Genomic DNA, 10,029 nt, shown 5'->3' on the forward strand with positions numbered 1-10,029 from the left:
TACATCCATTGGGGTGACTCACAGCAGTGACCCATTTGGCACCTCAGGCTTATTTTGCCATTCAATAACATCATGGCTGATCTTTAACCTTACTGCATTCACACCATATTCCTTCATTCGCTTAAGGTCTAAAAATCTGTTCATCTCGGTCTTCAATATACTCAGCACCTGAATCTCCACAACTTTCCAAGGAAGAGAATTCCAAAGGTGCATTTTCCTTTGGGTGAAAATTTTTTTTCTCATCTCTGTTGTGAATGGCCAACCCTTTGATCTTGCCCATTCACTATTCCTGTATATAGCCCCCTGAAGTCTCTCTATAGCCTGCTCACGTAGGGACATTCTCTCTTCTCCCCCTTCCCATTGGACAGAAGATACAAAAGCCTGAAAGTACATACCACCAGGCTCAAGGACAGCTTCTATCCCACTCTTCTAAGACTATTGAACAGTCCCCTCGTACGATAAAATGGACTCTTGACCTCACAATCTACCTCGTTATGGTCTTGCACCTTATTGTCTGCCTGCACTGCACTTCCTCTCTAACTGTAAACACTTTATTCTGCATTCTGTTATTGCTTATCCCTTGTACTACCTTGATGTATTGACATGATGAAATGATCTGTACAGATGGCGTGCAAAACAAAGTTTTGCAAACCTGGATATATTACACTTCATCCCCTCATCCAAAGCATTGATTGTTCATAGCTGGAGCTCTAGTATCAATCCCTGTGGCACCCAACCCAAAAAATGCCCCATTTATTCCTATTTCTGTCCATTAACAATCTATGCCAATATATATACCCTAATAATGTGCACTCTGATTTTGTTTAGTAATCTCTTGTGCGTACCTTATTAAATTCCTTTTGAGATTTCAAATTCACTACAGCAATTGATTGGCAATTATCTGTTCTGTTTGCCATTTCAAAAAATTCAAACAGTTTTGTCCAACATGACTTTCATAAATCCGTGCTGGGTCTGCCCAATACTATTATTTTCCAAGTGCCCTGTTACTACTTCCATATTAAAAGGTTCCAACATTTTCCCTATTATTGATGTCAGGCTGTTCTATTTTTCTAGTTTTCACTCTCTCTTCCTCCTTTCTTAAAAAGCGTTATTACTTTTGCAACCTTCCAATTTGTGAGAACCATTCTAGAATCTATGGAATTTTGAAAGGTGACAACCAATGCATCCACTATCTCCATAATCTTCTCTTTCATAACCTTAGGATACAGGTTGTCAGATCCTGGGAACTTGCCATCTTTCGATCTCACTAATTTCTCTAAGAGTAGAGTTTACTAATGCTGATTCCTTTGAGTTGGTCATTTACTCTACACCCGTCTTCTTCCACTATTTCCAGGAAGTTTTCTATATCTTTTTCCATGAAGACAAACATAGAACAAAGAACAGTACAGCACCGGACAGGCCATTCGGACCACGATGTTATGCCAATCTTGATGCTGATTTAGCGCAAAAAAATGTTTAATTTCTCTGCCATTTCCTCATTCCCCAATGTAATTTCCTCCATCTCAGTCTATAAAGGACCCACATTAAGTTTCGCTAATCATTTCTTTTTAACCTGCATTATAGAACCTTATTCTATGCTCTGTCTCCTTTCTGAAATTCTGAAATATTCCCAATCCTCAGGTTTATAGCCTTTTTTGGCAACATTATTAACTTTTTCCTTTGATCTAATACTATCTTTGACTTCTCTCAATAGAAACAGCCAGGCCACTTTTACTTTTTTTTGGGTTAAAGAGATATGTATCACTTGTAAACTTTGTATTAATTCTTTAAATATTAGCCATTGCTTGTTCACTGAGTCTTTTTAATGTAGTTTCCTAATCTACCATGACCAACTCACATCTCATCTCCTCATTGCTTGCCTTATTCAGACTTAAGATGCTATTTCCAGGTTGAACTAAGTCATTTTCAATCCTTAAATAAAATTCTGTCATATTTTGATAACTGCTTCCTTTATGCTCCTTAACATCCAGATCATCAGTTGTGATAAAAGCAGACAATATTTTATTCCCTGGAATTCAGGAAAATAGGGAGCGGTTTGATGGAAGTCTTCAAAATATTAAGAGAAACTGGAAACTGATATGTTAAAGAGAGGGGTGGGGAAGAGAAAGCGAGAGAGGTGGGGGGGGGGGGGTGAGAGAGAGTAATTTAGCTGGTTGAGGAATCTAGGACCAGGGAGCATAAACCAAAAATTAGAGCCCAGCAAAGTGTAATTGAGAAACACTCTACATGCAGAACGTACTGGATATTTGGATTTCTCTTCCACAAACAGCAATTGAAACTGGATCAGTTGTTAATTTTAAGTCTAAGATTGAGAAATATTTGTTAACCAAAAGTGTTAACAGATATGGGAGAGGACGGAGAGCTGGAGTGGTGTCATGATCTCATTGTGTGGTGGATCAGGTCAAGGAGCTGAATTGTTTATATGTTAATGAGACCTTGAGGATATTTGGCTGTGCTGCAGTTAGAATTTTCCATGCACTTTGAACTGTGTTTGCGTCCACATCACTGGACACAATTGCAGAGGAAGCTCACGATCTTTATACAAGTGTGACTGGTCCAGTGGTGTGCTGGGACTGACAGGCAAGAGCTGTGCTATCGCATGCTGTCCACCAGATGTCACCCACTACTGCAGAAAGCCAGCTTCCTACTCCGCAGGAGGGAAAGTCCGACAACCCGTAATCTCCAAGATCCCCACTTAGTGTTAACCAGAACTAAATAATTCTATCACTTCAGCCATCAAAGGAAACCAAAGGCCAAGTTATAAAAGTGGTGTAGCATATTCTATTTCCTTTGGATATTAATCTTTCTCTTTGAGGAGTCTTCAGTAGATTATCTCAGTGTAAGAAGGTTGTGGCTTCAAGATCAAGATTCAAGAACAATGTTTCCGATGCAGTAATGATGGAATGCAGCACAGTTGGAGGCACCTGTTCTCAGATGTGATGCTGAACAGAGGTGCCTCTGAAATTTATGTTAGATTTAAAGGATCCCACAGCCACAATTGTCTTCCGTGGAGCCCTGGTCAACATTATTGGTATTGGTATTGGTTTATTATTGTCACCTGTACCGAGGTACAGTGAAAAACCTGTCTTGCATACCAATCATACAGGTCAATTCATTACACAGTGCAGTTACATTGAGTTAGTACAGAGTGCATTGAGGTAGTACAGGTAAAAACAATAACAGTACAGAGTAAAGTGTCGCAGCTACAGAGGCAGTGCAGTGCAGGTAGACAATAAAGTGCAAGGTCACAAGATAGATCGTGAGGTCAGAGTCCATCTCATCTTATAAGGGAACCGTTCAGTAGTCTTATCATAATGGGATAGAAGCTGTCCCTAAGCCTGGTGGGACGTGCCCTCAGGCTCCTGTATCTTCTACCTGATGGGAAAGGAGAGAGGAGAGAATGACCCCGGGTGGGTAGGGTCTTTGATTATGCTGGCTGCTTCACCAAGGCAGCGAGAGGTACAGACAAGAGTCCAAGGAGGGGAGGCTGGTTTCCGTGACACGCTGGGCTGTGTCCACAACTCTCTGCAGTTTCTTGCGCTCCTGGGCAGGGCATTTGCCGTACCAAGCCGTGATGCAACCAGATAGGAGATTCCTCAACTGATATCTCTGAAACTGATTATCTGACCTCTGCTCTTTCGTGGGAGCTTGCAGTGTGCAAATCGACTGCCATATTCCGACATTACAACAGGGACTTCACTTCAAAAAGTACGTAACAGGCTGCAGAGCTGAGGTTCTCACAAGAATTTGTGTGACACAACCTCAGTCGTTCCTAAAGGCTCATCATTAACGTAGTGGCCCATTGTGATACCTCTGCGATTTGCAGTAATCCATGAAAGGACACGAGAGCATGTGAATGTTGTGGTCACACTGGGAGTTCTGTTCCATCATGCATCAATTCATTAAACACATGAATGCTGGCCGCTCTCAGCTTGAGTATGAGTCACCCACTATGGGTGGAAAGCTTTATTACTTCAAAGAATGTCTCTTGCTCTTAACCATTAGTAGAACAGAATCCTATAACACATTGTGCTGTTCCGGCTCTAAGGTAAAGCTATACAGTTTTGCCTCATTCCCCCCAATTCTTTTCTCACAGCCCTTTATTTGCTTCAATTATTTATCCAGTTCCTCTTTGGAAAGTTACTGTTGAATTTTTCTTTCATCGTAATTTCAGACAGCGAGTTCCAGATCACTAAACTTGTTGGTAAAATAAAAATTCTGAACCTTCTTCTCTGGTCCTTTTGCAAGGTATGTTAAACCTACTTAACCACACTCCACCCCACCCACTGGATACAGATTCTGCTTATTTACTCTATCAAATTCCTTAATGATTTTGCTTATCTCAACTAAAATGCTCCCTTAATAGAGTCATAGAGTTGTACAGCACAGAAATACAGCAAGTCCATGCTGACCTTTTTTCTCATCTACACTAGTCCCATTTGCCCGCAGTAGTCGGTATCCTTCTATGCCTTGCCTATACAAGTGTCTGTCTAAATGTCTGCTAAATGTATCTGACTCCACCACATCCTCTGGCAGCAAGTTCCAGATGTCAACCATTCTCTGTGTGAAAAACTTTCCCCTCAAATCCCCTTTAAAGCTCCACCTTCTCACCTTAAACCCTATGCTATCTTGTTTTTGACACACCAATCATATCTACCCTCTCTATACTTACCTGGCAGGGGAGAGAACCATGATCAAAAAGGTGGTTCTCCCAGGACAGGCTATCCTATTGCACTTCGGGTGTGCTGACACCTGCAATGTCCCCAGATGCGGGATACTCGACTGCAAAATTTGTGGTAGTGGGGGACTGCGTTCGCATTTTAGCTGCAAGGTAATGTTGCAGCTCTATAAAACTCTGGTTGGACCACACTTGGAGTCTTATGTTCAGTTTCTGGTTGCCTCATTATAGGAAGGATGTGGAAGCTTTAGAGAGGGTGCAGACGAGATTTACCAGGACGTTGCCTGGATTGGAGAGCATGTCTTATGAGGATATGTTGAGTGAGCTAGGCTTTTCTCTTTGGAGGGAAGGAGGATGAGAGGGGACTTCATGGAGGTGTACAAGATGATAACAGTCCTCAACCAGAGACTTGTCCCAGGGTGAAAATGGCTAACACAAGGGGCATAATTTTAAGGTGACTGGAGAAGGTATAAGGGGGATGTCAGAGGTAAGTTTTATACACTGAGAGTGGTGGGTGCGTGGAACACACTGCCGGCAGAGGTTGAGGGGCAGATACATTAGGACATTAAGAGACTCTTAGATAGCCACATGAATGATAGAAAAATGGAGGGCTATATGGGAGGGAAGGGTTAGATGGATCTTAGAGCAGGATAAAATGTCGGCACAACATTGTGGGCCAAAGGGCCTGTACTCCGCTGTAGTGTTCTATGCTATTATACCTCTATCAGGTCACTCCTCAGCCTCCTTTGCTTCAGGAAAGACAAACCCAGCCTATCCAATCTCTCCCCATACCTAAACTCATACAATCCAGACAACATCCTGGGGAATCTTCTTCACTCTCTCCAGTGCAACCCCCCTCCTTCCTATTGTGTGGTGACCAGAACTATACAAATACTCCAAGTGTGGTCTAACCAGTGTTCTGTGAAAGTTGCAACATAATGTCCCACCTTTATATTTTATGCCCTGACCTATGAAGGCAAGCATGCCACCTGCTCTCTTCACCACCCTATCTACCTGTGTTGTCACTTCCAGGGAACTTTTAATTTGAACCCCAAGGTCCCTCCTCACGTTTCATCAACATTCATTAGCACCCTACCATTTACTATATATGTTCTAACCGATTCTGCAAATTTACTGATCATCCCCTTTACATTCATATCTAAATCGTCAACATCTATCACAATCAGTAAGAGTCCCAGCACCAATCCTTACAGTACACCACTGTTCACAGACTTCCAATCAGAAAAGTACATTTTAACGTATGAGTGGAGATAGAAGAGAGTGCAGATGCTGTAAATCTGGAGCAACACACAAAGGCGCTGGAGGAACTCAGTGGTCAGGCAGTATCCATGAAGGGACATTTCAGGTTGGGACCCTTCATCAGGACTTTAAGTACAAATTAACTGTTTATAGTTTTTGGAAAAGAAAGACCTGCATTTCTATGGTGCCTTAAATAACATACCTAAGTGCTTTGCGAAGCACCCTGCACTCAGTTCACAGATGTAACCCTGGGCTTCCTGTCACCTGCCACTTTAATTCACCATCCCACTTCTCGACTTTAATCTGTACCTTCCTGCACTGTTACAACGAGGGCCCAATGCAAACTTGAGGAACAACACCTTCACCTGGGTACATTGCAGCCTTCCAGACTCAGTACTGAACTCTCCAACTTTAGGTAACACACTCTTTTCTGACTGCATGAGAACTGGCTACTTCTGCCTGTCATTATTTTGACTCGCTTTCACTTTTCTTCTGTTGAGCATATCCCACACCCTTACCATTAACAACACGTTACAGAGACAAAAAAGCTTAATCTGATCTTAACTGCTACTTGACTCTCACCCTCTCAGAGATATTTCCTTTGTTCTACCCATCCCTCCCCCCACATTCTTTTCTTACCTAAAACTCACATGTTTTCTCTCTTTCCGAGACCTAAATTCTGACTGTTTTTCAGATTTCCATCATCTGCGGGGTTATTTTTTTTATTTTCATACCTAAGTGCTTTTACAGCCTTTAAATACTTTTGAAGTGTTGCCACTGTTGGAATTTGAGAAGCATTGCACTAAATAACTTTCCACATATAACAATGTAATAATGACCAGGTAATCTGTTTCATCGTTTTGGAGTGAGGGATAAATGTTGGCCCAGGACATGAGAAAACTGCCCCTTCTCTTCTTAGAGTAACACAGCAAAAAAACAGACCTTTCAGCCCAACTCATCCATGCTGACCAAGTTGCCTACCTGAGCTAGTCCCATATGCCTGCATTTGGCCCATATGCCTCTAAACCTTTGCTATCCATGTACCTGTCCAAATGCCTTATAAATGTAATTGTACTTGCCTCTTATCACTTCCTGTGGCAGCAAGTTCCACATACAGGAGAAACAAAGGACTGCAGATGCTGGAATCTAGATGAAAAACACGATGATGCTGGAGGAACTCAGCAGGCCAGGCAGCAGGCAGTCAACATTTCGGGTCAGGACCCTTCTTCAGGACTGAAGGTAGGAAAAGGAGAAAAAGGAAAAGCTTCTTCTCTTCTTCCCTTTCCCTTTCCTTGCCTCTTTTTTTCTACTTTTTTTTCCTTTCTTTCCTTACCTTTGACCCAACCCCCAGTGGATCTGCTCTCCCCTCCTCCCCCGCACCAGCCTATCACTATTTCTTCCCTGCATCTACCTATCACCACCCTGTGCCCACCGCGCCTCCCCTCTTTTGTCCACCCATCACTGCTCTGCTTTTCCTTCCTATATATTGGGCTTCCCCTTTTCCTCTCTTCAGTCCTGAAGAGGGGTCCTGACCCGAAACATTGACCGCCTGCTTTTCTCCACGGATGCTGCCTGGCCTGCTGAGTTCCTCTGGCATCATAAGTTCCACATACACACCACCCTCTATGTGAAAAATTTGCCCCTCATGTCCCCTTTAAATTTTTCCCCTCTCACCTTAAATCTGTGCCCTCTAGGTTTAGACTCCCCTACCCTGGGAAAAAGTACACCTCATCATTGTATATACCTTTAGAAGGTCACCTCTCAGCCTCCTATGCTCCAGGGAGAAAAGCCCCAGCTTATCCAGTCTCTCCTTATAACCTCCAGACACTGTTAAGAAATGTTTTTAGATCTTCTATACTCTATGTTAGAACAGGTAGGGTTGCAACTTAAAATCTCATCTGAAAAAACACCACCTCCAACAGTCCAGCTGTGACCCGGTACAATAAAACACTGATGATCCATCATACATCACAGGCACGTCCCTCCCCACCATCAAATGTATCTACATGAGGCATTGACTCAAGAAGGCAACATCCATCATCAAAGAACCGCACCATCCGGGCCATGTCATCTTCCCGCAGCTACCATCGGGCAGGAGGTACAGAAGCCTGAAGTCCCACACCACCAGGTTCAAGAACAGCTACTTCCCTTCAACCACTCAGTTCTTGAACCAACCGGCACAACCCTAATCACCACCTTAGTATAGTAACACTATGACCAATTTGCACTACAATGCACTTTTTTTTCTAATTGTGTTCTTTCTTGTATAATTTTGTATAATTTATGCTTTTCTTGTGAATTTTGTGTCTCTAATGCTATGTGCCTGTGATGCTGCTGCAAGTAAGTCTTTCATTGCACCTGTGTATATATGTACTTGTGCATGTGACAATGAACTCGACATTTGACAATAAATTTGACTTTGACTTTGAAAATCTGCTGTCCGTTTGTTTGGAAATCCCAGTGGTTTGACATCTTTCTCACTGGATCTTGTCTCCCACATTCCCTTTAAGCTCACAGACTTCACTGGAAACTTTGTGATACTGCTGTTTAATATTTACTTATTATACTACTGTACCATTTAAAAATAAAACAAAAATACTGCAGCTACTGGAAATCTGAAGTAAAAACAAAAGTGCTGGAAACACAGCAGGTCAGGCAGCATCTGTGGAGAGGGAAACAGAGTTAATGTTTCGGGTCAAAGACCCCTCATCAGGATTGAAATGTTGACTCTGTTTCTTTTTTCGACAGATGCTGACTGACCTGCTAAGTGTTTCCAGTGATTCCAGGTTTTATTTCAGCTGTCTGCCAGTACTGTGTTAGGAGAACCAGGCTGGATTTTGTGCTCAAGTCTCTGGAGTGGAATGTGAATCCACAGAGTTCTGAATCAGATGCAAGAGACGTGTCCATTGAGCCACAGATGAAAACATTGACACTGTTGGTTCAGTGCCAAGTTTCCCAACCACATTATGTGTTTTTCCATCATTTGTTATACCATCTGCATTTAAGTTTCCGAGCTGTGCTAAGCAGTGTCGTAATTTGTTATTTATGAATGCAAATGCTCTCTGATTGGATGAGAGATGAAGAAGAACTTGCAAGACAAAGGTTAGACTGCATGGCAATTCCCCCTCCTTTGCTTCACAGTATCCCTCCTTATTGAGTTAAATCTTTTTCACCTCATCTTGAATTTAGACATTGGGAAGATAAAAATATGACACCTTTCATACAGGTGTCACAGTGGCAGAGCTAGTAGAGCTGTTGTCTCACAATCCCGGTTACCTGGATTCGATCTTGACTTCCAGTGCTATGTGTGGAGTTTACGTGTTCTCTCTGTGACTACATGGGTTTCCTCTGGGTGCTCCTGTTTCCTCTCACATCCCAATGACATGCAGGTTGGTAGGTTAGTTGGCCCTGGTATGTAGGTGAGTGCTAGATCCTAGGAGGAGTTTTGGGAATGTGGAAAGAATAAAATAGATTCATGTAGGATTGGTGTAAATGGGTGTTTGGTGGTCAGCATCGACTTCTTGGACTGAAGGGCCTATTTCCATGCGTTATGACCCTATGACTCTAACTGAAGACACTCCTTAACTCTACCTCGGAACAAATTTTTTGGTCAGCCCTCCTGCTATCTCCTTTTGTGGCTCGGTGTTAAGTTCTGTTCATTATCATTCCAGTGAAGCATCGTGAGATTTTCTTGTTAAAGGTGCCATATAAATGCAAGTTGTTGTATTTCCCTGTGGTCTCCTATGGTCTCTCATCTCTGTCGATCAATTGCAGATTAACCAATGGTGCTATCCCAGTGCTGAATTCTACTCTTAACAAACAGTTCTTCCAACTTTAACTTAATTGGAAGTTGATTTCAGGTAACAAAAGGCAACAAGAATCGAGGAGATGAGAGCTTTTTTATGTAGTGAGTTGTGATCTGAAATACCCTGTATAAAAGGACAGTGGAAGCAGATTCAATGGGATATTTACCTAAGAAGTAAACTTTACTGGGCTATGTGGAAAGAGCAAGAAAAATAGGTCCAATTTAATACCTCGACAAAGAACCAGTTCAGGTACAATGGACAAAA

At 42.3% G+C, this 10,029-nt stretch overlaps 1 non-coding gene across 1 annotated transcript; it reads left to right on the forward strand.

The window, feature by feature from the left end:
• Window positions 1-4,685: 4,685 nt before the first annotated feature.
• On the forward strand, window positions 4,686-4,847 carry LOC127586463 (U1 spliceosomal RNA). The gene has a single exon (XR_007958692.1). It is a non-coding gene; the product is annotated as a U1 spliceosomal RNA (small nuclear RNA).
• The last annotated feature ends 5,182 nt before the right edge of the window (window positions 4,848-10,029 follow it).

The sequence above is a fragment of the Pristis pectinata genome, chromosome 35 (assembly GCF_009764475.1).
Source record: "Pristis pectinata isolate sPriPec2 chromosome 35, sPriPec2.1.pri, whole genome shotgun sequence".
Lineage (NCBI taxonomy): Eukaryota > Metazoa > Chordata > Chondrichthyes > Rhinopristiformes > Pristidae > Pristis > Pristis pectinata.